This window comes from Schistocerca serialis, chromosome 3 (assembly GCF_023864345.2).
Source record: "Schistocerca serialis cubense isolate TAMUIC-IGC-003099 chromosome 3, iqSchSeri2.2, whole genome shotgun sequence".
Taxonomy (NCBI): domain Eukaryota; kingdom Metazoa; phylum Arthropoda; class Insecta; order Orthoptera; family Acrididae; genus Schistocerca; species Schistocerca serialis.
Genome location: NC_064640.1, coordinates 628,346,581 through 628,368,743, shown reverse-complemented (window position 1 = coordinate 628,368,743; position 22,163 = coordinate 628,346,581).

Genomic DNA, 22,163 nt, shown 5'->3' with positions numbered 1-22,163 from the left:
AATCAGACTGGTTTGTATAATCAAAGCCTGCTAAATGTGTGCCACTTCAACTACACCATCGTTGAGAAAGAGTTCGTTGATGTCGGGAGTATGGTGGTTGGAATCAGCAACAGTGATCAGGAGTGATGTTCTCCAAAGAATCCAGCTTCTCTGTGGTAAGTGATTCCGGCAACCAGTTAGTGTGGAAAGTGAAGAGAACACGTTACACACCTCGGAATGTTTATAAACGTCATCCATATGGCCCACGAATTATGGTGTGGGCCGTCATTATGTACCATAGTCGAACACCGTTGCATATCTGTTTGCGAGGTACTGTTACACTATAGCGGCATTGCAGGGAGAGTATTCTGGATAATGTCCATCTGCTTAGATGTGGGGTAGGTCCCACCTTTCTGTTTATGGACAAAAGTGCCCGCCCACAAATGGCTGCTGATGTGTCGGAAAGGCTAGAAAGTGAAGATACAGGAATTACTTGCGTACTGCCTAGAGTGAAATCCTATAGAGAAAGCATGAGATGCTCTTGGCAGACGTGTTTTTCAAAGAATACCACATCCCCAATCCGTGCAAGAACTGAAAATCGCCTTGAGAGAGATGTGGGACAATATCTCCAATGACCCCTAAACAATTTGGTCGCCAGCAGATGCAAAATATACATTAGTGGCACCGAAGGGCATATTCTATACTGAGAGTCCGATAGCGGTCTTTATGTTGGGAGCCTGATCAATGTCTAACATGTAAGTTATTTATGTCTGTTATCCTGCTTTCCCATGTGGTGAAATGTTTTCCATTTTTCGTTATAAATATACCAGGCCACCTTTACTACGTATGAACTGTGTTTCATGTCGTCCATCTTGTCTGTGATTGTTCCTATCCAATACTGTCTCTGTTCATCAGCAGCTGTCAGGCAGTTTATATGTGTGCAGGCATTAAATAAAAAAGCTGAAACACCATTGAAAAACCATTGTCATTTAATTGGATAGTTCCGCGGCACTTCAAACAGTTTATACCACTTGAGTTAGCATTTCTCCCTGCTCATTCTGGTCTTCATTCCAACTGATGCAGGTACAATGCTCGCATCCTGTTTGAGACCTTCGCTGATTTCGGTTCCAGCAAATATCAGATTAGTGTCCAGCCTGACAACACAAAGAAATATATTTCGTTTTGAAAGGAGTCACCAGGAAAGTTTAGCTGTGGTTGCTGGTCTCACTGAGATTCATGCAGACATCGCTATAGAAAGTTGCTGAAATGATGCAGGGGGAGGATTTACGTCTCATATGAGCTGCATTACCCAATGATGATATTTTTCGGTTGATAACAAAGAAAGGGGTTTTCCATTATGAATATTTCGAAATAACAGCATTCTCCAGTAACGTTAGAGACATTGCCATATCGGATGTAGAGTATGGGTTTGCAGTGAGTGTATGGCAGGAGTCCAAAATCTCTACTTTAGGGGAAACTGTACATGAACACAACAGCTGTGTGCTTACTAGCAGACATTTTCAAATGATTTTGTATGCCTATATGCATACTCTCTAGATCCTGCCTATTACTATACCGTACCATTTCTTTCGTGGGACACCATGCTGAAAAAGACATGTTTCATCGTTGAATTCTTGAGCAATGATGATACGCTGATGTTTATTGGGCGTGGGAGTCACAGGGGGCTTGGTCTAGTTTAGTGCTTCTACGTATTTAAGTTACATCATGTACTTATATGTAAGTAATATACATGGGCATGCCGTGGAACAATCTCTATCTATTGGTGGGCTTCGATGGCTGTGTGATAAGTAAGTCACCCGGTTGGGTAAATTTGCGGATGTGCCAGTAAATTCTGAAACGGGGTACGTTTTAGAGGTGGATTTAGCATATCCTAGTAGTTTACGTGATGCACACAGTGATTACCCACTATATCCAAGCGTCGAGATATGCAAAACCATTCCAACCCCAAACTAATGACAATGCTGCAGGGAAAAACGAAATACATAATACACTCTAGCAATCCTAATCAACCTCTCATGTTAGGTTTGAAACAGGATGAAGTCACCCATTCCCTTTCTTTCAGGCAGCATCTCTGTTTGAAGGACTGCATTGATGTAAATACCTCGAAGAGGGCTTCCATGATGTGTACATTTGTTCAAATGTGTGTGAAATCTTATGGGACTGAACTGCTAAGGTCATCAGCATCTAAGCTTACACACTACTTAACCTAAATCATCCTAAGGACAAACACACACACCCATGCCCGAGGGAGAACTCGAACCTCCTCCGGGACCAACCGCACAGTCCGTGACTGCTGCGCTAATCCCGCGCGGCGATGTGTACACTTAAAAAAGTTTTTACAATCTTGTGAATAGTCCAATATTCGACAGAACTATTCAGTCTCTTAGAAATCACCCTGAAATTCCATTATTTATCCGTTCGAAGGGGCGTTATGGCGCAATAATTATGTCACCGGATCAGTTATAAATAGATCAAAATCTTCAATCAAGAAAATATCCCTTTGTCTGATTAAGTTGCGATGGTTACCTGTTTACGTGCGTATGTGTGTATTAGACCTATCTAAACTGGACATGTGCCAGTTCCATTACGAGTTTGCAAGAACTCATTCCGGAGACGCAATGTTAAACTACTTCAGACATTAGTCAACTTCATGCCAGTTCGTGTTGCAGCACTTCTGCGTGCTCGCGGGGGCCCTACACGATATATAGCAGGTGTACCAGTTTGTTTGACTCTTCAGTGTAGATCGATGTACAGTATATTCCACATAAATGCTATGAATTCCTAGTTGCGGAAATCACGTACAGAATAAGGAACATCTTATACATTTACAAAATCTGATTCTGTACGATTTTCCAGCAGAAAATATTGTTCCTAGATGCTTCCAGGCTTCCATGCCCCCATGTAGTACCATACTACATTGTTGCTGATTGCAGGTGTGTCAGGAAATTTCCATATGCCAATGACAATCAGAAAAGGAAAAGTAATAATTACACTAGTAAACTTTCGAATGATGTGTCAATGGCAAGTAACGTACCTCAATGAATCCAGGACCATACACATAAAGACCTGCTACAGTATAGTGAAGAAGTTAAGTGTAAGAAATACGCAATGAGGAATACAGAAAAAAAATGTTCAAATGTGTGTGAAATCTTATGGGACTTAGCTGCTAAGGTCATCAGTCCCTAAGTTTACACACTACTTAACCTAAATTATCCTAAGGACAAACACACACACCCATGCCCGAGGGAGAACTCGAACCTCCGCCGGGACCAGCCGCACAGACCATGACTGCAGCTCCTCAGACCGCTCGGCTAATCCCTCGCGGCAATACAGAAATGACACTTTTTTTGAAGGCAGTACACAGAAGTCATCACGATTCATGATGGCCATCTGGACTTTACAAAAGTCGGGATATGATTTGCACTATGGTATGTGATCACAACGGACGGCACTCCTGACTGCTATGTGCTTCGATGCTGGTCGCAGTACCAAAATACGGAAACACAACATCTCCAATACAGTGTAGAAAAACCGTTGGGGTTCAAGCAGCTTCTAGTCGTGCCAGAATGGATAAATACAAGTTTGTAGCGGTTTCGTTGGAATCTTATATCAGTCTCCCTCGAAAATTCAGATAACGATGACAGATAGCGATCACTCCCCTCTCTCTCTAAAGTAGACCACAAACGCTCACCAATTCTGAGATCTGGTGACAGCGATAGCCAGGCGTAACGTGACGCGACAGTTTATCCTCGTGCTGACAAAGCCAGTGCTGGAAGATGTGGTCTACGAGAACAGGTGCACTGTCATTGTGGAACACCGCATCGCAAATGGAGAACAAACATTGTACCGTGGGATGGAACTGATCAGCACAAATGGTCACGTAAGCCTTGGCAGTAATGTGAACTCGCTGAGTAAACATTTGTCACATGGAATTCCACGTTATGGCTCCCCAAATCATCACCGAACTTCATCCATTTTTCTCTTTTGGGAAGTAAACTCGGCCAAAAATTCGAAACATTGTGAAACAAGGCACACGCGACCTAATAGTTTTTCTTCCATTGCTCCATAGTCCAGGTTTTACGGCTTGGGGTCTGTAATGTCCAGGCGACCACCATGAATCGCAGTGACCTCAGTGTAATTACTTCCTTCAAATAAAAATTTCTTATATGTTTGTGTCCTTGTGTATTTCTTTCAGTTAAGTCTGTACTAAACCGTAGTAATTCAGTCTACGTATGGTCCAAGTTTCACCGTGCTGTATTAGTTGGCAGCAACACATCATGCGAAGTTTCCTTTCCTCCTACAGTTTTGCACACCTGTGTATTGCTGTCCTCCTTTCTTTGAAATACATTTGCGTAACCCCCACGTTTCCTCCATGATAAATGTTATAACATTGCCATGGCCGATTCTGCACAGATTTTATAACACGTGACACTACAAGAAGAAAGTCCTGAGGAGTGTCATAAGCTGTGCATGTGTATGAGTGACCGTTGCTAACCAAATGCAGCCCTCCTCCACTCTCACCAACCTGTCGGATATTACGACGAGCAAACGATTGTGAACAACGTGAGGTAGGATGCGGAATGTCTGGGCGTTTTACTTCGGTGTCGTTTAAACTGATAAACAAACAATGATCCCTTTTAACACCCAACGACTATAATTGCAACCATAGATATTCAGTAGTTTATAAATAAGAGCTTTCAGATACACAGTGGCACCACTTAGTGCTTATCAGTGCTTCAATTCCGACATTTAGCACTGTACGTAGCAAACGTAAACAGCGCGGGAGCCATCCAGTAGGATGTTGCTGTGCCTGAGCAATGGTACTGCGCACTTACTGCTGTCACATGGTTGCATTTTTTAATGCTTACTGTTCGCTTAAGATGGGATTATGGCATGAAGTATCTTTTTCTGATGCGTGCAAGTCAGCAATGATATTTTTTCTAGTTAAAGGACATGTGAAGCTGTCTCAGTATTTTTCCAGTGTGAAGACTATGAGTGACCGAAACCGATTGTAAGTGAACATACTGTAAGGCAGCACAGTGTTTACTATACATTTCTCTAAGGTCATCATAGCCCTGGCTGCGATCATACCCACACGACATCTCTCGCTGCCTGGGTACAATTTCTACTTCTAACGATTGGTCTGAAATGTTACCATTTAACTAACTCGTAATCTTCGAAAATTGTTAATAAGTCATCACAGATGTGACAGAAGATTACGAAAACCTGGAAAACACCATTTGAAAACTTCAGAACGGTGGACCGCCTCTTACAGGTAAAAAATTTCAGAATGGACTCGACCAACAACCTTTCGTTTGATGGAAGTAACAGTGTGTATGAAAGCCGGGCTGACAACCTATAAGCTTAGATATTCCACTCATATGCGAGGAGCAACAGTTGCGGAACATGCAGAAAACTGCTTATCATATTGTTAATGAAATCAATAAAGGAATTAACGCAGAGAAGGAACAACAGCAGTAAGCTCAAAAAAACACGAATGGCATTAAAACTGGATTCCAACGCCATATCGCATGGAGACCGGTTAATCGAGTCAGCGGAACTGGAAAGCGGATAAGATAATGAGCTTTAATAAGGTTGTGTACAGCTAAAAAAATCATTCTAATAGTTTTGTTCCGCATTAAAGCAGTATTTAAATTATCTTTTTAGGCATTCGGGGAAAACATTCTGCTACTATCTGAGCAAATCTTGGACTTGTCTCGGATGCTGCTGCCAGCAGCCGACGTAACGCGTGGGCACCGGAGACACGTGCTGTGTGGATAATACCCACGCTGTCCTGCGGCAGAAGGCATTAGGCTGTGCTCATGGACGGTCGACAACACAACACGCAAAACAGTTCGCATGTCTTGACAAGCTCGAGTGTCTTCGGTTGTGTACACCTCACACCATTTGGAACGCGGAACTCGCTGGCAATGGTGACAGCGACAAATGTACCACACTTTCAGGGGCGTATTTTTTCCTTCTTTTATTACGATCTAACTTATAAACCTTTCTCATTTTCTGTGAATACGTATAATTATAGCTTATTGTTTTATATACATACACCATAAAACCTACTTATACCTATATCAAACGCCGAGATGTTTCCACCTAGAATATAAAATTAAGAGCGAAGCGGTGTAGTTACGGGAATGAAACTTCCTGGCAGATTAAAACTGTTTGTCCGACCGAGACTCGAACTCGGGACCTTTGCCTTTCGCGGGCAAGTGCTCTAGGTACAAGCGTAACACAAATAGAGCCAAGGTATGCTGGACATGGTAACACACTGCGCCATAGATGATGATGATACTCGGTTTGGAGGAGGGGGGGGGGTGCTCAAGTGTCTGGTTATCAGTGCCCTTACAAGTTCCCAATCTTTTCATTGTCCAGTCTCGTCACTTTCCCGAATGAGCATGAAATGATGAGTACAACACAAACCCCCAGTTTTTTTTTGGGCGGGGGGGGGGGGGGGGGGGAGGAAAATCAAAAACCCGGCCGGAATCAGACTCGGGACCCAGTGATCCAGAGGCAGCAACGATAGTCAATAGACCATGAGTTGTGGACTGCACCACAAAGAGGTATATGACAAACAGTCAGTCACTGTCAGGATTTCTCGGCATATGCAGGCCACGAAAGATAGCGTCCTGACACTCGTCCTGTTTGGTGGTTTCAGTGCGCTGTCACAATGAAGTGATGTAGTTCCACCAGGACCATTCACCGATTCACACGAGTCGATTCATTCAGCAATGGTTTTCAAAACAGGCTGAAGCCGACCTGATCGACTGGCCTCTCCGAGCGCCGGACCTTAATCCCACTGAAAATCTGTGGGCCAAAATGAAGCGTCACATGAACTGAAACTCCCAGCGCCGTCCTCCGGACCTAGCGTCGGATATACGCGAAGGTTTCGCGGACAATGAGACATATTTACAGAGCATGACCACCTCCAAACTTAGTCGGATGAGAATGGTAATTCATACAAGTGGTTGTTGGCTCATACCAGCCTCACGGTATTTCACATTTTATTTATTGAATTCGTGAAAGTTAACACTTCATACATACAAATTTGAAAAAAGCTCAAATAAGTCAGTTTGAATATAATTACAAATGGCGTTCTAAAATGAGACACTCAAAGAAAACACTTAATATCGATCAATATAAGAACAGGTTAACACTAAACTAATAATATTCTTCCATTCTGCTTCTCCAAAGTTTTCTACATTTACTGTGCAAAAGAAGTGCCGTTACAGCACACTAAAGCTCTTTTTCAAGTACATTTATTTAGGAGCTCAACAATAGTATTCCATGTACTTTGTCCATTTCTTTAAGTTAATCTTCCTAGTAACACCGCTGAAGAATATGCATTGAGTGTCTTTTCCTTCAGATTGCACACCTGATGCATACTCCTCAAATAATTTTGTATCAGACAATAAATTACTGAAAGACTGTTACCTGTATTTTTTTTCTTTATCAAAAGGAAAATATCCCCTTCTGCCTCCTTTGATTCAGCTACAGCTTTCATCGCTTCGAATTTTGTCAAACGTTCCCTGCAAGGAGAAGATATTTGTTACTGAACAGATTGAGATCGTGCTGATTTTTTTAGATCGAGTGCCTCTCGATGGGCTTGCTAATTATACGAAGTAGCCGAATAAGAGTTGGTCCCAAATTTAATCCGTTGATTGCATCTTGTATGTCAAGCTATGGTGTACCGCCAAGTCAATGTCTATATATATATCCTTGATATATTAGAAGATTCCAATTTTTCAGAGGCCGTTTATGGTATTTTCCATTGTCACTGCTATCAGATAGACCGTTCCTAATACTTTCGTAATCAAAGATAAGGTTTCCGCTTCACCTGGGTGTTTTTATTTATTTATTTATTTAGCTTATGGCATATAACACATCATATAGAAAAGACATAAAAATCATAAGACACAGAAATAAAGAGTAGTCACAGTGTGTAACATATAGTTGTAGATATAAAAGTGTTTAAAAATAGTGTATATAACAAACAAAAGTTCACAAACAAACATCCAGATTTGTGACATAGTCTATTGCACTTTCAGTCGCGGTCAGAAACTCATTGGGGCTCCTGCAAAACGTCTCAGAGGGCAATCTTCCACGATGTGACGAATCGTCTGCCGGTCCGCACCGCAGTCACATCTCGGGGTGGTGATTTTACCCCACCTGTGGAGGCTGTCTGCACATCTGCCGTTGTTTGTCCGAATTCGATTCAGGGTCGTCCAAGTTTTCCTTGGCAAATTGAATCCTGGTGGTTGGACATTGATGCATGGCATATTCTGCAGGTTTTTGGGCACAGATTCTCTCCACCGCATTTTCCAGAGGTTGCCATAATCCGGGTTGAGAGGATGCGTATTTTTTGCCTTTTTTAAAGAGGGGTGTCTTGAGCGCAATCTGTTCATCTCCATGGCAGGAACATCCTTATGGATTGGCAGTTTCTCGTTGTTCAGCGCTTTTCCATACTCGCGTAAGAGAGCGTTCTCTCTCTGCGCAGGTCCGGTGGGGGAATGTTGCTCAGTATAGGTAGCCAGTGTAAAGGCGTTGGCTTTATTGTTCCTGATATCATCCTCATTGTGTAGTTTAGTTGAGCATCGATCAAACCTGTGTGTTTACTGTTTAGCCATACCGGTGCGGCATATTCTGCTGTTGTGTAGACAAGTCCCAGACCCGAAGATCTCAGTACAGCCGCGGAAGAGCCCCACGTGGTCCCACATAGCTTCTGTATGATATTATTTCGAGTTTTAAGTTTTGCGGCTGTATTACGTAGGTGTTCCTTGAATGTTAGGGTTCTGTCAAAGGTGACGCCTAGATATCTGGGGTAATTATTATGGTTTAGCTGCCTGTTTTCGAAATGAACGTTGAGCTTTCTTTTTGCTTGGGCATTGTCGAGGTGAAAGCATGTCACCTCCGTTTTTGTCGCGTTTGGCCGTAATCTCCACCTTCGGAAGTAATCTCACAGCTTTGTTAGATCCGCAGTTAATGTGTTTTCCGTTGCCTCCATTGATCTGCCTCTTGCAGCTATTGCCCAGTCGTCGGCATATCCGAATTTTTGAGAAGTGGTTTCAGGTAAGTCAGATATGTAGAGGTTAAACATCAATGGCGCCAGAACGGAGCCTTGTGGTAAACCATTGTTGAGCTTCATTTGGTCACTTTTTAAGTCGCCCATTAAGACTCTGAAACTTCTATCTGTGAGCATGTTTTCAATGAGGTTGGCCAGCTTGTTACATGGTATGACCCACAGCAACTTAAATATGAGGCCTTGTCGCCAAACGGTATCATAAGCGGCTGATAAGTCAATAAAGGCTACTGATGTTTTGAGGTTTTTCTGAAAGCTCGCCTCTATATGAGTTGCTAGGGAGAGGATCTGGTCGGTGCAACTGCAGTTGGGTCGAAAACCTGCCTGTTCAATCGGTACCACTTCAAGAATTTTTCCGCTTATTCTGTTGTAGATGATACGTTCCAACAGGTTATAGACACAGTTCAGCAGAGCGATAGGGCGGTAGTTTTGGGGCATGTCATTAGGTTTGCCTGGCTTTATTATCGCTATAATCTTTGCTCGTTTAAGCTGGTGTGGGATATTACCCAATTCTAAAATATCAGTTAAGAAGTTTGCGAGCCATGTTCTAGTATATTTTCCACAGTGAAGTAGGAATTCCGGGTGGATGCCATCGAAGCCGGGAGCCTTGCCACTTTTGATTTTTGACAAGGCTGCTGCAACTTCTTCCGCTGTGATAGGCTGTGAAAATTCGGAGGTAGGCGATGCCCTTTGTTTTAAGGATCTTAATTCACGTTTGACGGTCGTGGTGTGTGTTCTGTCCCTTGGTGCTCTTGAGGTTCTAACTATGTGTGCGGCCACATTGTTAGGGGTTATCGGGTGGGTGTCTTTTATTTTACGTTTACTGCCTCCCAGGTTACGGAGTAGGGTCCATGCTTGCCTACTGGATTTAGTGAAATCTAGATTCTCCACGGTGTCCATCCATTTTTCCCGTCGAGCTGCGTCTAAGCTGTGCAACAGTTCGTCCGCGATTTCTTGGTTGTTGGTTTCGGTAAATTCCTGGTACAGGTCTTCGCATCTCTCATTCCAGCCAGGGATGTACTCTTTCCGGTAGCCTCTGGGTACATTCCTCTTAGCCGTGGCGATGACTGCTCCCACAAATCTGTCTCAGTTGTCCCTAGTCGGGGGTATCCAACCTAGACACTTGTCAAGGTTTTCTGCAAAGGTGGCCCAGTCTGCCTTCTGGAAATTCCATCGTGGGCGAGGAAAGGATTTTATGATTGGGATGTTAATTCCGACTTTTAAGATAACAGGGCGATGCTGGCTATGTGGGAAATCAGACAGGACTTCACGAGTTGCGGCTAGCGGTTGGTTGTTTTTGTTTTTAGTGACAAAACATAAATCAGGGTTATAATCTCGTCTCCATGCTGCTGATCGAAATGTTCCGCGGTCCTTGGCGTCGAAAATCAGGTGGGTGTTAGTCTCCTCAATCCAGCTCATCAGGGATTCACCGTTCTGGTCGTTTCGTGCGTACTTCCAGTTCTCATGGTGACTATTAAAGTCTCCTACGTAGATAGCAGGGTGGGGATATTCTTGGAGTACTTCTGGAGGCCATGGACAGCCGGGAGGCTTATAGATGAAAGGTGGCTACACTGAGCCACTGCGCCAGAGATTGCGCCAAAGAGTTTTCTTAAGCCGCCTCCACAGTGCTTGTCGAGAGCTCGTGGCAGTCAGTGCCTGTTAAGAGCTCGTGGTAGTCAGTGCTTGTCGAGAGCTCGTGGAAGTCAGTGCCTGTTAAGAACTCGTAGCAGAGTGCCTGTTAAGAACTCGTAGAAGTCAGTGCGTGGGCAGAGCTCGTAGAAGACAGTTCGTGTTGAGATGTGCGAGTGGGCAAGGCTTGTCGAGATGTTGTAGTAAGGAGTGCTTGTTCCATGTTTTATCCAGTTATTTGATGGGAGAGATAGGAGATGTTATTCTAATGAAGATATTGTAACGAGCAGAGTGCTTTTCGTCAATATATATGAAGGTAAAATATTGCGTGTTTTTTCATTATTTCCATGTTTTAAATAATGCGTCATGACAGGTTCAGTCAACAAAGCATCTGGCTTGTGTTCTTGTATTAGAGTGTAATTCTGGTTTTCTTGAGTAATTATGGTATTTTTATTTCCTTTAGTTACTTCTGTATAAATGGTATTTAAAATTTCTTGTCTTGTTGAAGAAGAACCGTGCCAGATGTGTGCGTTGAGTCACACTCCCACACACAGAACAGTTACATTTGTGCTTTGGTTTTGTAGGTTTTATAGTTGCTGGGGACTTAATTAATTAACTGTGTTTATGAAAATTTTCATTTCATTCTTTGTTGTTGTTCTTTGCAGTCAGATAGCGTAATAATACTAGTCAGGGCCTACCGTTTACGAGACTAGCGTAATCGGACATACAGCTACTAAGAATATTTTCAATCATATTTAATTAAGCCCCCATGCACGTGGCGACCGCTGCTTCGGATCGTCCCTTGGAATCTTCTGATGTAAAAATAGTAGATGGTAGTATTATTGTAGTAATTTGTAGTTTAGTAATTGTAGTCTGTATTGAATGTGTAGATTTGGTAATTGGCATTCATCTAATGGTATTTTTCAAAATTTATTTTCTTTTGTTGTCTTGTCTACGGGTTTGACAATTTAGTGCAATTATTTCAATTGTTCGATTGATCGTGTTTGAGGGAGATATTTCATGTAAATGGTATTGTTGGAGATAAGGAGGCATTGTGTGTAATTTTCGTACGGTGACGAATTTTTTATGTTTTGTAAATGATTACGCGGTCAATGAAACAGGCAAAAATGATGAATAGTCAGATTAACGAAATTGTTGACATGGCGAACTCGCCAACACAGGACAACAGTATGATGAATAATGGTGTTGTAAACTCTTTAATAAGCAGGGAAAATAGTCCGGAAACAGTTCAAAATTTTTCTCAATCGAAAAATTCTCAGATTGCGTGGTTAACGACAGAAGAAATGGAGCAGTTAATGAGTGCAATATTAAATTTGGGATCACAGTTACGATCTGAAATTAGAACTGAGATGGAAGCAATGACAACACGGTTATGCTCACGAATAGGGACATGTTTCAAAAATACGAATGATGAATCAAAGAAAGAAATTAGAGAAGAAGTACAACCGATTTTGAATTCTCACAATAATAGTTTAATTTCATCAGAAATTAGACAAGAGGAACAGGACAGAGAACAGGAAGAAAAAGATCGCGTGATAGTACAAAAATTTTCAGAGTTAAATTTACAACGTGCACACGATAAGAAAGAAATATTTGAAAGAATCGAGGAATCCGTACCAAATGACAGATTAAATAACCTAACACAACAATATGAACAGCTAACTACCAAATGTGTCAACACTGAAACCCGAGTCGCGACACTTACGGAAGACGTAAATAAACAGAAAGAACAATTAGGTGACTTATCGGAAAGAGTTGAGGAGATTTCAGATAAATTGACAAATCTTAGTTTACATGGGGACAGAGATTCGGATGATACAGCACCATTGCCATTTGCAGAAACCGAAGAGTATCAGAACATAAATAAACATGTTGAAAATCAGGGAAAATTTAATGAACGCGTTAAAAGGGAAGTTGAGGCATTAAAAAAGCAAGTCAAACAAATTGAAGGCGAAATCGTAGGAAAAGACAGCAGAAGAAATTTATAGTCATGGATAGCAGAGGGCTTTGAAGAAAATAATTTATATCATTTACGAGAAGCAACAAGAGAGCGCCAGGCGCGTGAACTTGACAATAATCGACATTTGGACTGGGACAGACGCGGTAGGTCTTTGTCGCCACGAGGCGAAAACTTTGACTATAAACACTTTTTGACTGTACGGAAATTTAAGATCTTCCGCAACTCTAAGAATGACATACATCCATGTGCATGGTTAGATCAATTTATGTACGCACTTCCGCCAAATTTGCCACTAAGTCACAAACTTGAAATTATGTGCAGTTATTAAAGGCCTCAGGGGATTCACTACTCTAAGTGAATATGTGCCGTAGCGAGCATAGGGCCCCGAGCTGTAGTGGTGCTATTTCTCTTTTAGTTTTCTGTACCGCTGCCTACTCTTTTACTATTCTTTGCATCTGTCAAAACAACTCTTCGACTATCAATCTATCTAGTGAGTAAGTAAACAATAACCTGATATGACTAATTGTACCTAAAAGTGACTTTGAAATTTACCGTTTGGACTTACTATATTTTCTGCAGCATTCATTCGTAGTTTAAACGAAGTGTTACCTGTTTATCTTCGTGACAATATTACTTCGTATGTTGACGATATTCTTATTGCTAAACGTTCTTGGAGTGAGCACAACAAAATTTTGGATTCATTGTTACGTATCTTTGCAAGAGTTGGCATTACAGTGAACTTCGAAAAATCTGAATTTGGTCGTTCTCAGATGAAATTTCTCGGCATTCTTCCTGATCCAAAAAAATTAGACGGTATTCGTAATTATGCTGTTCCTACCACAAAACGTGAGGTTTGTAGTTTTCAAAATTTTTGTGGAATGAGATACCTTTAAGAAAAAATTTTTGAGGAATGACATACTTGTGAGAAACTAACAGCTAGATGTAAACATGCGGAGAGTACAAGGATACCGCGCTGTGTTTTGGCGGCGGCACATACTCAAAGCAACAGTCAAGTCTGCGCGCCGCACAAGGCAGTCGTTGACCGCGAACAATTGCTTCCTACGTCACGCGCCTACAGCTGATCGAGCGCTCAGTGCGAATGCACTGACAGCCGTAAACAAATACACAGTCTAATTTCTCCGATTAAATTCAGTATAAAACTATAGTGACTTGATGAATTCTGTTATTAACATTCAGTATTTTTCAGGATACGGTTCTATAAAATATTTAAGAACTTCAGGTAAATTCTGTGTGTCTCCGACGTTAAGAGGACTTACTATCGAGAAATTTTCAGGAAGAATGTAATTTCCAAGAAGAAACTAATAAACTAAAAAGGTAACTATTAATTGAGTTCATTTTTCAGGTAACACATTTCCACTTAGGTACGTACTTTAGACGTAATTTGCTGCTCGCGATTACGTGATTCATACTTTGTGCTAATTTCATGTTCTATGAATTTACGTGTGAAGCGACGTGCTTGCGTACATTTGCTGATTTTTGTCAATGTTTTATTAATGAACAGGATTGTTATTTGTATATTATGCATCGCTTGGCTGCTATGCTTTTTCACTGATGTCATATTTTTTTATTATGTGCCTGCTGTGTTTATTTATTTAAATTATAATTGTCACCTGATTAATTGTGCTGATGTGGTTAGGTATGTAAGTTATACTTTGTGATTTACCTGCTTGGGCCTTCATGTTTACTTATTAAGATTGCATGTGAACACTTGTTTGTTTATGCTGATATGATGCTAGTGACCTGTTTATTATGTTAGATAACATATGTTTGCTGCTATGCGTATGGATTGCATATTTATACATTTCTGTTTTGTTGTCATGGCTACTCTTTAATTTGGTGTATAGAAGTGCTGATATAGGGTGTGCAAACGTGGAGTTTGGGTCGCACTGCTGTATTAATTATAGATTGTTCGCTTGGCGGAGCCTCGTTGTAGGATTTGTGCTGCATCCACCTTTTGACATTCTGTTCTCTACTGGTATATTTACTCGCTATTGCTTGTTTTGCTTACGCTAAGTGCCTTATATTTTTAAGATAAGAAAATGAACTGCTATAATTCGACGAGCGACATTAGTACAAGAAACTTCATAGAAGTCACATGAGCTGGAGGTTTAATGGAAGCTGTATAACTTTATGCTAATAGGAAGGAAGCTAACGACATGACATACCATTACTAGGTTTAGACCATTGACAGTTATTACACTACATTTTTCGTGAGCAATTGAAATAGGAAGTGACGCTTGATACAAGAAATACTCCACATGTTTGCTTCTGTTTGCCATAATTCTTGAAGTGGTGTACACACTCTGAAATATTATGATTATTCACACTCCGTAATCGTACTTAATTACTGAGAGTTATTCGAACTAAGTCTGTTACAGGTCATGTATGCATTTCTTTTGTTTATAATTCATAATGAGCAGAAGATTTGGGTGAGATGGATTACACAGAGGTTGTGTGTTGGCAATGTGTCTTCAGGTTGTATGGGATGATGAGGTTTGCATTAGGATTTTATCTGTACTTTTTCGAGGAGACTGACTAGAGGAAAGAGTTTTTATGGAAGTGAAATGATATTGGTAATAAGGTTCATATTTATCGACGTATTAAAGAGGTATTATTGAGGTATAGAGATTATATGAAGTTGATGATTATTGGAGTTTTTGTAGACAAGAGGTAAGGTAAATGATATTGATGATAAGATTTATATGTATCGACGTAAGAAGTATTAGTGAAGTATTGAGATTATGTGATGCTGATGATTATTGGAGTTTTGGTGTATAAGAGGTAAAGTAAGTGAGGAGCATATTTTTTTTTTTTGTTGGTCTTATGGAACAAGGAGGATGAAGATAGCAGACTAGAACACTAAAGTAGAAGGAAGATAGTCTATACACACACTTGTTAAATCACTAAGCAGTATATACTTTTTTTGAAGAGAGGAAGTATTTGCATATCTTGGCTCACTGACAGTTGTTCAAAAACAGTACATTTGATTTGGCTTGGCAAACACTGGTCTTGACATGATGACTATGACGTTGACTTAACTATTATTGACTGTGATACATTGCTGCCACTACTACTTGATACACATGATGAACATCAGATTTTGACAGAATTACATTTACACAGTTAACACTATTCAATTACACAGTAGTACTTAATGTGGATGAAAGATGAATGAGTGTGTTTTGTGTGTTTTCCTTTCCTAATCCTACCCACCTATCTCGTAAATATTATTTTATTTGTTTGTAGTGGATTGCACTGACACCCATAAATATTATAGGATTACTGATATTTGAGTATTTGTAATAGTTAATATGAAAATTATCTGACATAATTTGAGTGTTTATTAGAATTTGTATGTTTAGTGTAAGAGCATTGTAAAAGCATTTGTATGTGTTTTCAAACTATTGTTCATGCCTGAACTGTCAGATTAGTGAAGGTGAATATTATGGACTGTTACCTGCACTTTTCAACGTAATGTGTGACACTTAGGAATGATTAATTTCTGCTGATGAACTGAGTGATCAGTGATAGTGAATATTATGGACTGTTACTTGTACCTTTTGTACATGATTGGTGCCACTAGGACATGTTTAATTTCTGCTGATGAACTGTGTGATCAGTGATAGTGAATATCATGGACTGCTCTCTGCACCTGCTCAAGTGCACAGATGGAGCTACTTCTATGGAAATGATGTCACTTGTTGCTGTCTGCACCTGCTCAACATTGCTGGGTGCAACAGATGGAACTACTTCTACTGAAATGATGTCACTCGTTGGTGTCTGCACCTGCTCTCAACATTGCTGGGTGCAACTGATGGACTGTTTCTACTGAAATGAAGTCATTTGTTGGTGTCTGCACCTGCTCAACATTACTGGATGTACAGATGGAACTGCTTCTACTGAAATGAAGTTACTTGTTGGTGTCTGCACCTACTCAACATTGCTGGGTGCCACAGATGGAACTACTTCTACTGAAATGATGTCACTTGTTGGTGTCTGCACCTGCTCAACATTGCTGGGTGCAACTGATGGACTGCTTCTACTGAAATGATGTCACTTGCCGGTGTCTGCACCTACTCAACATTGCTGGGTGCCACTGATGGACTGCTTCTACTGAAATGATGTCACTTGTTGCTGTCTGCACCTACTCAACATTGCTGGGTGCCACTAATGGAACTGCTTCTACTGAAATGATGTCACTTGTTGGTGTCTGCACCTGCTCAACATTGCTGGATGCAACTGATGGACTGCTTCTGCTGAAATGATGTCACTTGTTGGTGTTTGCACCTGTTGACCATTGCTGGGCTGGAATTATCAACTATTTGTTTTTTTTTTAATAATTAAAGGTACTTTGTGTGAACATTTGTATAAACTGATTTTTTGGTGTATTGTGCAAACTATTATGTAAAGCCACATGTATGAAAAGAATTTGTATTGCTTACTGTATTTCATATATTAGGTTATTGAAAGGTCAGTGCAAAGCCAAAATTTTAACTAATTATGCGATATTTAGGTATTAATATTATCTTTTATTTTTGTCTGTATTTTTCTGGACGAATTTGGTGGTATTTTCACCACCAATGCTGGCAAAAATACCATCAAATTCTGGCCTGTGGAGGAGGGGCATATGAAAGGTGGCTACACTGAGCCACTGCGCCATAGATTGCGCCAAAGAGTTTTATTAAGCCGCCTCCACAGTGCTTGTCGAGAGCTCGTGGCAGTCAGTGCCTGTTAAGAGCTCGTGGTAGTCAGTGCTTGTCGAGAGCTCGTGGAAGTCAGTGCCTGTTAAGAACTCGTAGCAGAGTGCCTGTTAAGAACTCGTAGAAGTCAGTGCTTGGAGAGAGCTCGTAGTAGACAGTTCGTGTTGAGATGTGCTAGTGGGCGAGGCTTGTCGAGATGTTGTAGTAAGGAGTGCTTGTTCCATGTTTTATGCAGTTATTTGATGGGAGAGATAGCAGATGATATTCTAATGAAGATATTGTAACGATCAGAGTGCTTTTCGTTAATATATGTGAAGGTAAAATATTGCGTGTTTTTTTCTTTATTTCCATGTTTTATAAAATGAGTCATTACAGGTTCAGTCAACAAGCATCTGGCATGTGTTCTTGTATTAGAGTTTAATTCTGCTTTCCTAACGCAATTATAGTATTTGTAATTTTCTTTTATCACGTCAGTATAAATGGTATTTGAAATTTCTTGTCTTGTTGAAGAAGAACCGTGCCAGATGTGTGCGTTGAGTCACACTCCCACACACAGAACAATTACATTTGTGCTTTGGTTTTGTAGGTTTTATAGTTGCTGGGGACTTAATTAATTAACTGTGTTTATGAAAATTTTCATTTCATTCTTTGTTGTTGTTCTTTGCAGTCAGATAGCGTAATAATACTAGTCAGGGCCTACCGTTTACGAGACTAGCGTAATCGGACATACAGCTACTAAGAATATTTTCAATCATATTTAATTAAGCCCCCATGCAATGTTAACTATAATGGTCTCGCCAATTTTGACAGCAACTTCATGTATGTTGTTGTCTGTAGATATCTTACACAGGGAAGCATTTTCTATCTTATTTCGTATGTAGGTTGCCACGCCGTAATTACGGTGATAGGTGGCCCCCAGTATCTCGAATCCAGGGATTTTTCCTCTAGAGGCCAGCTGATCTATGTTTTCCGCATGAGTCTCTTGTATCGCGACTACGTCGATTTTGTTCTGAGTGAGAACTCTGTGGAGAAATTCACGTTTGCTCCTACTTATGCCTTCAGTGTTTAGGTGGCAGACTCGGAGGCACGGTCCGAGTGCTCTAGTCAATTCTTCATCGTTCATTTGGTCGGTATCACTCATGATGTGTTTACCAGGAGATCCAGCACAGGATTATCTGAATTATCTGGTTGCCTTTAGTGCTAGTTCATTTAGCGTTACCCAGGGTGCACGTGTAGTATAGTATTCTACTACGGACGTGAACTAGCCTTACACCCCTCACCTGTGTGTATTTTCGCACCAGGCTTTTAATTTGGAAGTAATACGTTGTAAACCGTCCCTCGAATTTCACGCAAGGAGATGTATTTTATGCATGGAATGGGGTGACAGTCAGTTGATATGGTCACTGTGTCCTGTTGTATTGTCTATCAGACGAACCTGATACCGTGCCCATCAAGTATCAGCATAACAGATTAAAAACCAAATGGTTCGACAAAATTAACAAAATTGTCAAACAACTTAGTAAAAGTACGAGCCTGAATCCAGCTGCTAGGTGGAACGATGAAGTTAGCCGTCCCAATATGCGATATTGTCGCTTATTAGGCTACCCATGGTGTCGCATATTAGGAATAAACCGTTTTACGCCTGATATATAGCCCCATAGTTACGCTGCTCTGTTTGAAGGACACTTCATTATTGCAAATGAAAGGGTACATACGTGAAGAATGTAATCATATGAATACAGTTGCAGCAGCTACTCACTTAAAGGTTCTAAAGTCTTACCAGCATATATATTCAAAAACCTGGGAATTCAACACTTTTAAAATTAAGGAGTCTCGGCAATATCCATCTCCGTAATGGTCTTATTATCATTGTTCTACGCTTTATGTGCTGTAAGAAATAGCTTTTGATACTCCCAAAAGAGCTGAGAACTTAATTTAGTTACAACCTAGCTTTCTCACATTAGCGAACTCTCCAGTAATAAGCACCTTTCCTCTATATTCAAACTCATTTTCAGTAATTACACTACCTTGTGGGTAAATTAAAAACAATGTCAAAGCAGAAAACAAATGGCCATTACCCCGAATCAAATTGTAATTCCAATAAGACAAAGAGCAGACCGCCCGGCTAACCGCTCGGTCTAACTGGCTGCTTCCCGAGCGTGAAGGCGTGCCGGTCCCCGGCACGGATCCGCCCGGCCGAACCGCACAATAATCCTGGGTTCGGTGTGGGGCGACGGTGGGTTGGGTGGCTGTTGTGGCCTGTTGTGGGGTTGTGAACCACTGAGGGCTACCGCGGGACGATGCCTCTCCATCGTTTCTAGATCCCCAGTTTAAATACATTATACACAATACAAGGCAAAGATCAAAGCATTCCATCATGTGGCGCCTGTAGTTTCATAGCCGGAGACCACTAACATTCCGCTGGAAGTCCATATTCTACGCTTGACCTATGAGGTGGAAAGTCGTGCAAATTTCGCACCTGCTTATATCTTTTGGATCATTACACACGTCCATCCGGACTTTAATAAATATTTTCTGACATAATATAAAGGATTTATTCAGACCACTACGTCGATAGCTAAACTTAGTTTTACCAGAGTGTTTTTAATTTAATTCAAGATCAAAATTTATGAGCTCATCGCTAAACATTTATTCTCTCGTACTCAGTTTCATCTGAATCATTTTTTTCTGTTGCTTCTGCTTTCTCATTCTATCTACTAGTCTAATACTTCTGTGAACAGTTTCTGCATAAAATTATGTACAAATCTCTCGGCTTAGCATCCTACTTTTGGACTGATTGTTTTATAAAGTGAGAGTAATAGTATATTTAAGTGTTCTCAAATAAAAGGGCAAAAGGATTTCTGTTGAGGTGGGCGTTTACGTTTGACTAAGTAGTTTTATCATAAGTATATCATCACCAATTGCATTGTGTCAAAGAACTGAATAATTATGCAATTAGTTACTCTTCCCTACATGTGAAATATGAGCATTGTAAAAGTAAGATCTTGCTAGAAGTTCAGCAGATCTAAAATCACTTACTGCACAAAATAATAATATTCTCTCACTCCCATAAAACGAATTCGCTTCAAAGAAATCTGATGAATTTCGTTTAAAATTTCATATGTTTCGTGGCACAGTTTTTGTTACTCGTGCTACAGTAGATCTCTTAAAGACTACAAAATGATATGCACCAATGCTGTATTCATCGAGACAAGAGGAGCTACCGCAGAAAGGCCGTAGTCTTCTACCACTATGGAGATATAAAAAGACGTGAGGTATAGTTCAGCGTATAATGACCAGGAACTTCGACAGTGAGATAGTTGAAAATGGACGCTAACACTTCCTTCAGACCACTTCTAGTGCTGTCAGTCAAATCACTCCCTCTTTCACGGTTGCTGTTTATATCCCTGTGAGTTAACGAGCATTGCGCTCTCATTTCAATATATGGCTGAAAGAGTCAGCCTACAGGAATCGTGAAACGAACCCTGTCGTCCACGACTTTGTGCCACAAAGGGCGCAGATTCATCACGAGATGGGGAAACTCACAGGTGTCTTTTGTCTATTGAGTCCTAAGCGCTGTAGTGTGCGAGTGAGACCGACGAGAACCTACATCATAGGGAAACCCCGTAGAGGCATTTTGTGGCGAGAGAGTGTTAAATATGGCAGTTCTCAGATCGTCTATAAAGGGAACCATTTATGAAATCTATTTAATTCTGTAGTAATGCAGAGAACGAAGCCACATCCATTTTAATGTACCAACCTCCATAAATTTTCATGGTGATCCCAATAAACATTGAATATTAATCATATCTATAATAGTTTAGGATTTACTGTTAAAGTGAAATTAACAAGTTTTCTAACAAAGACCTGAATGCTAAAATCTAAACGCTTTAATCGATCTAAACGATCGACATTTTCACATAGAAGCGCATCATTAAAATGACAAATGTTGTAAATATCAACTCTGTTACTTTATTTGTTTAAAAGATATAGTAAATTCAAATTATCAGTATTTTCAGCTAAGCATCAGATCATCATTTCCTCCACACAAAATACATGGAACGGTGACAACATGACACCTTATTGAAACATTAGGTAATAGAATATTTGTTGTAAAGTTTAGTGCATAACAGCTACTTTCTTTCTTTATTTATTTATCAGAAAGCACATTGGTGCAAGGCTACTGGCTTTGGCATTCAAAGCTAGGAAGGAAATGGTGTTGATTTTATGTAAAAGAATTGAACGTTTATTATGTAATGGATATTATTGTTACTTTATTTACAACGTGAAAGTGGTCAAGCTTTGGTTATGTAAATATGTTAAAATGTAAAATAATGTAGAATAGGCTGTAGCCAATCAGATGGGCGGCTTCAGGAAAGGGAACTGCACTAGTCAGTAGAGCGACTATGATCGGCGCACAGGAAGCGTAGCCGGGGACAGGCAGCGGGCAGTGCTGGTGCAGACGCGAAAGCGGACAGTTTGGCTGGAGACACCAAAGGGTACAGTTCGGATTAGGACGCGAAAGCAGACAGTCGGTCTTTAGGCAGCTAGGAAGTGAAACGAAGCAGAAAATTTCCCGTTGTATGGTATCGCGGGACTTAGTCTCTGAGCGGTGAGCAACCGCGCACCTGGTGTGAACTCTAACTTTTCGTGTAAATACCGAGGTGCAGTATGGGTCATGTGTTTCGCGATGAGACTGTGAATGATCGAACCGTGTCAAATGTATATGCGCTCAAGTGTA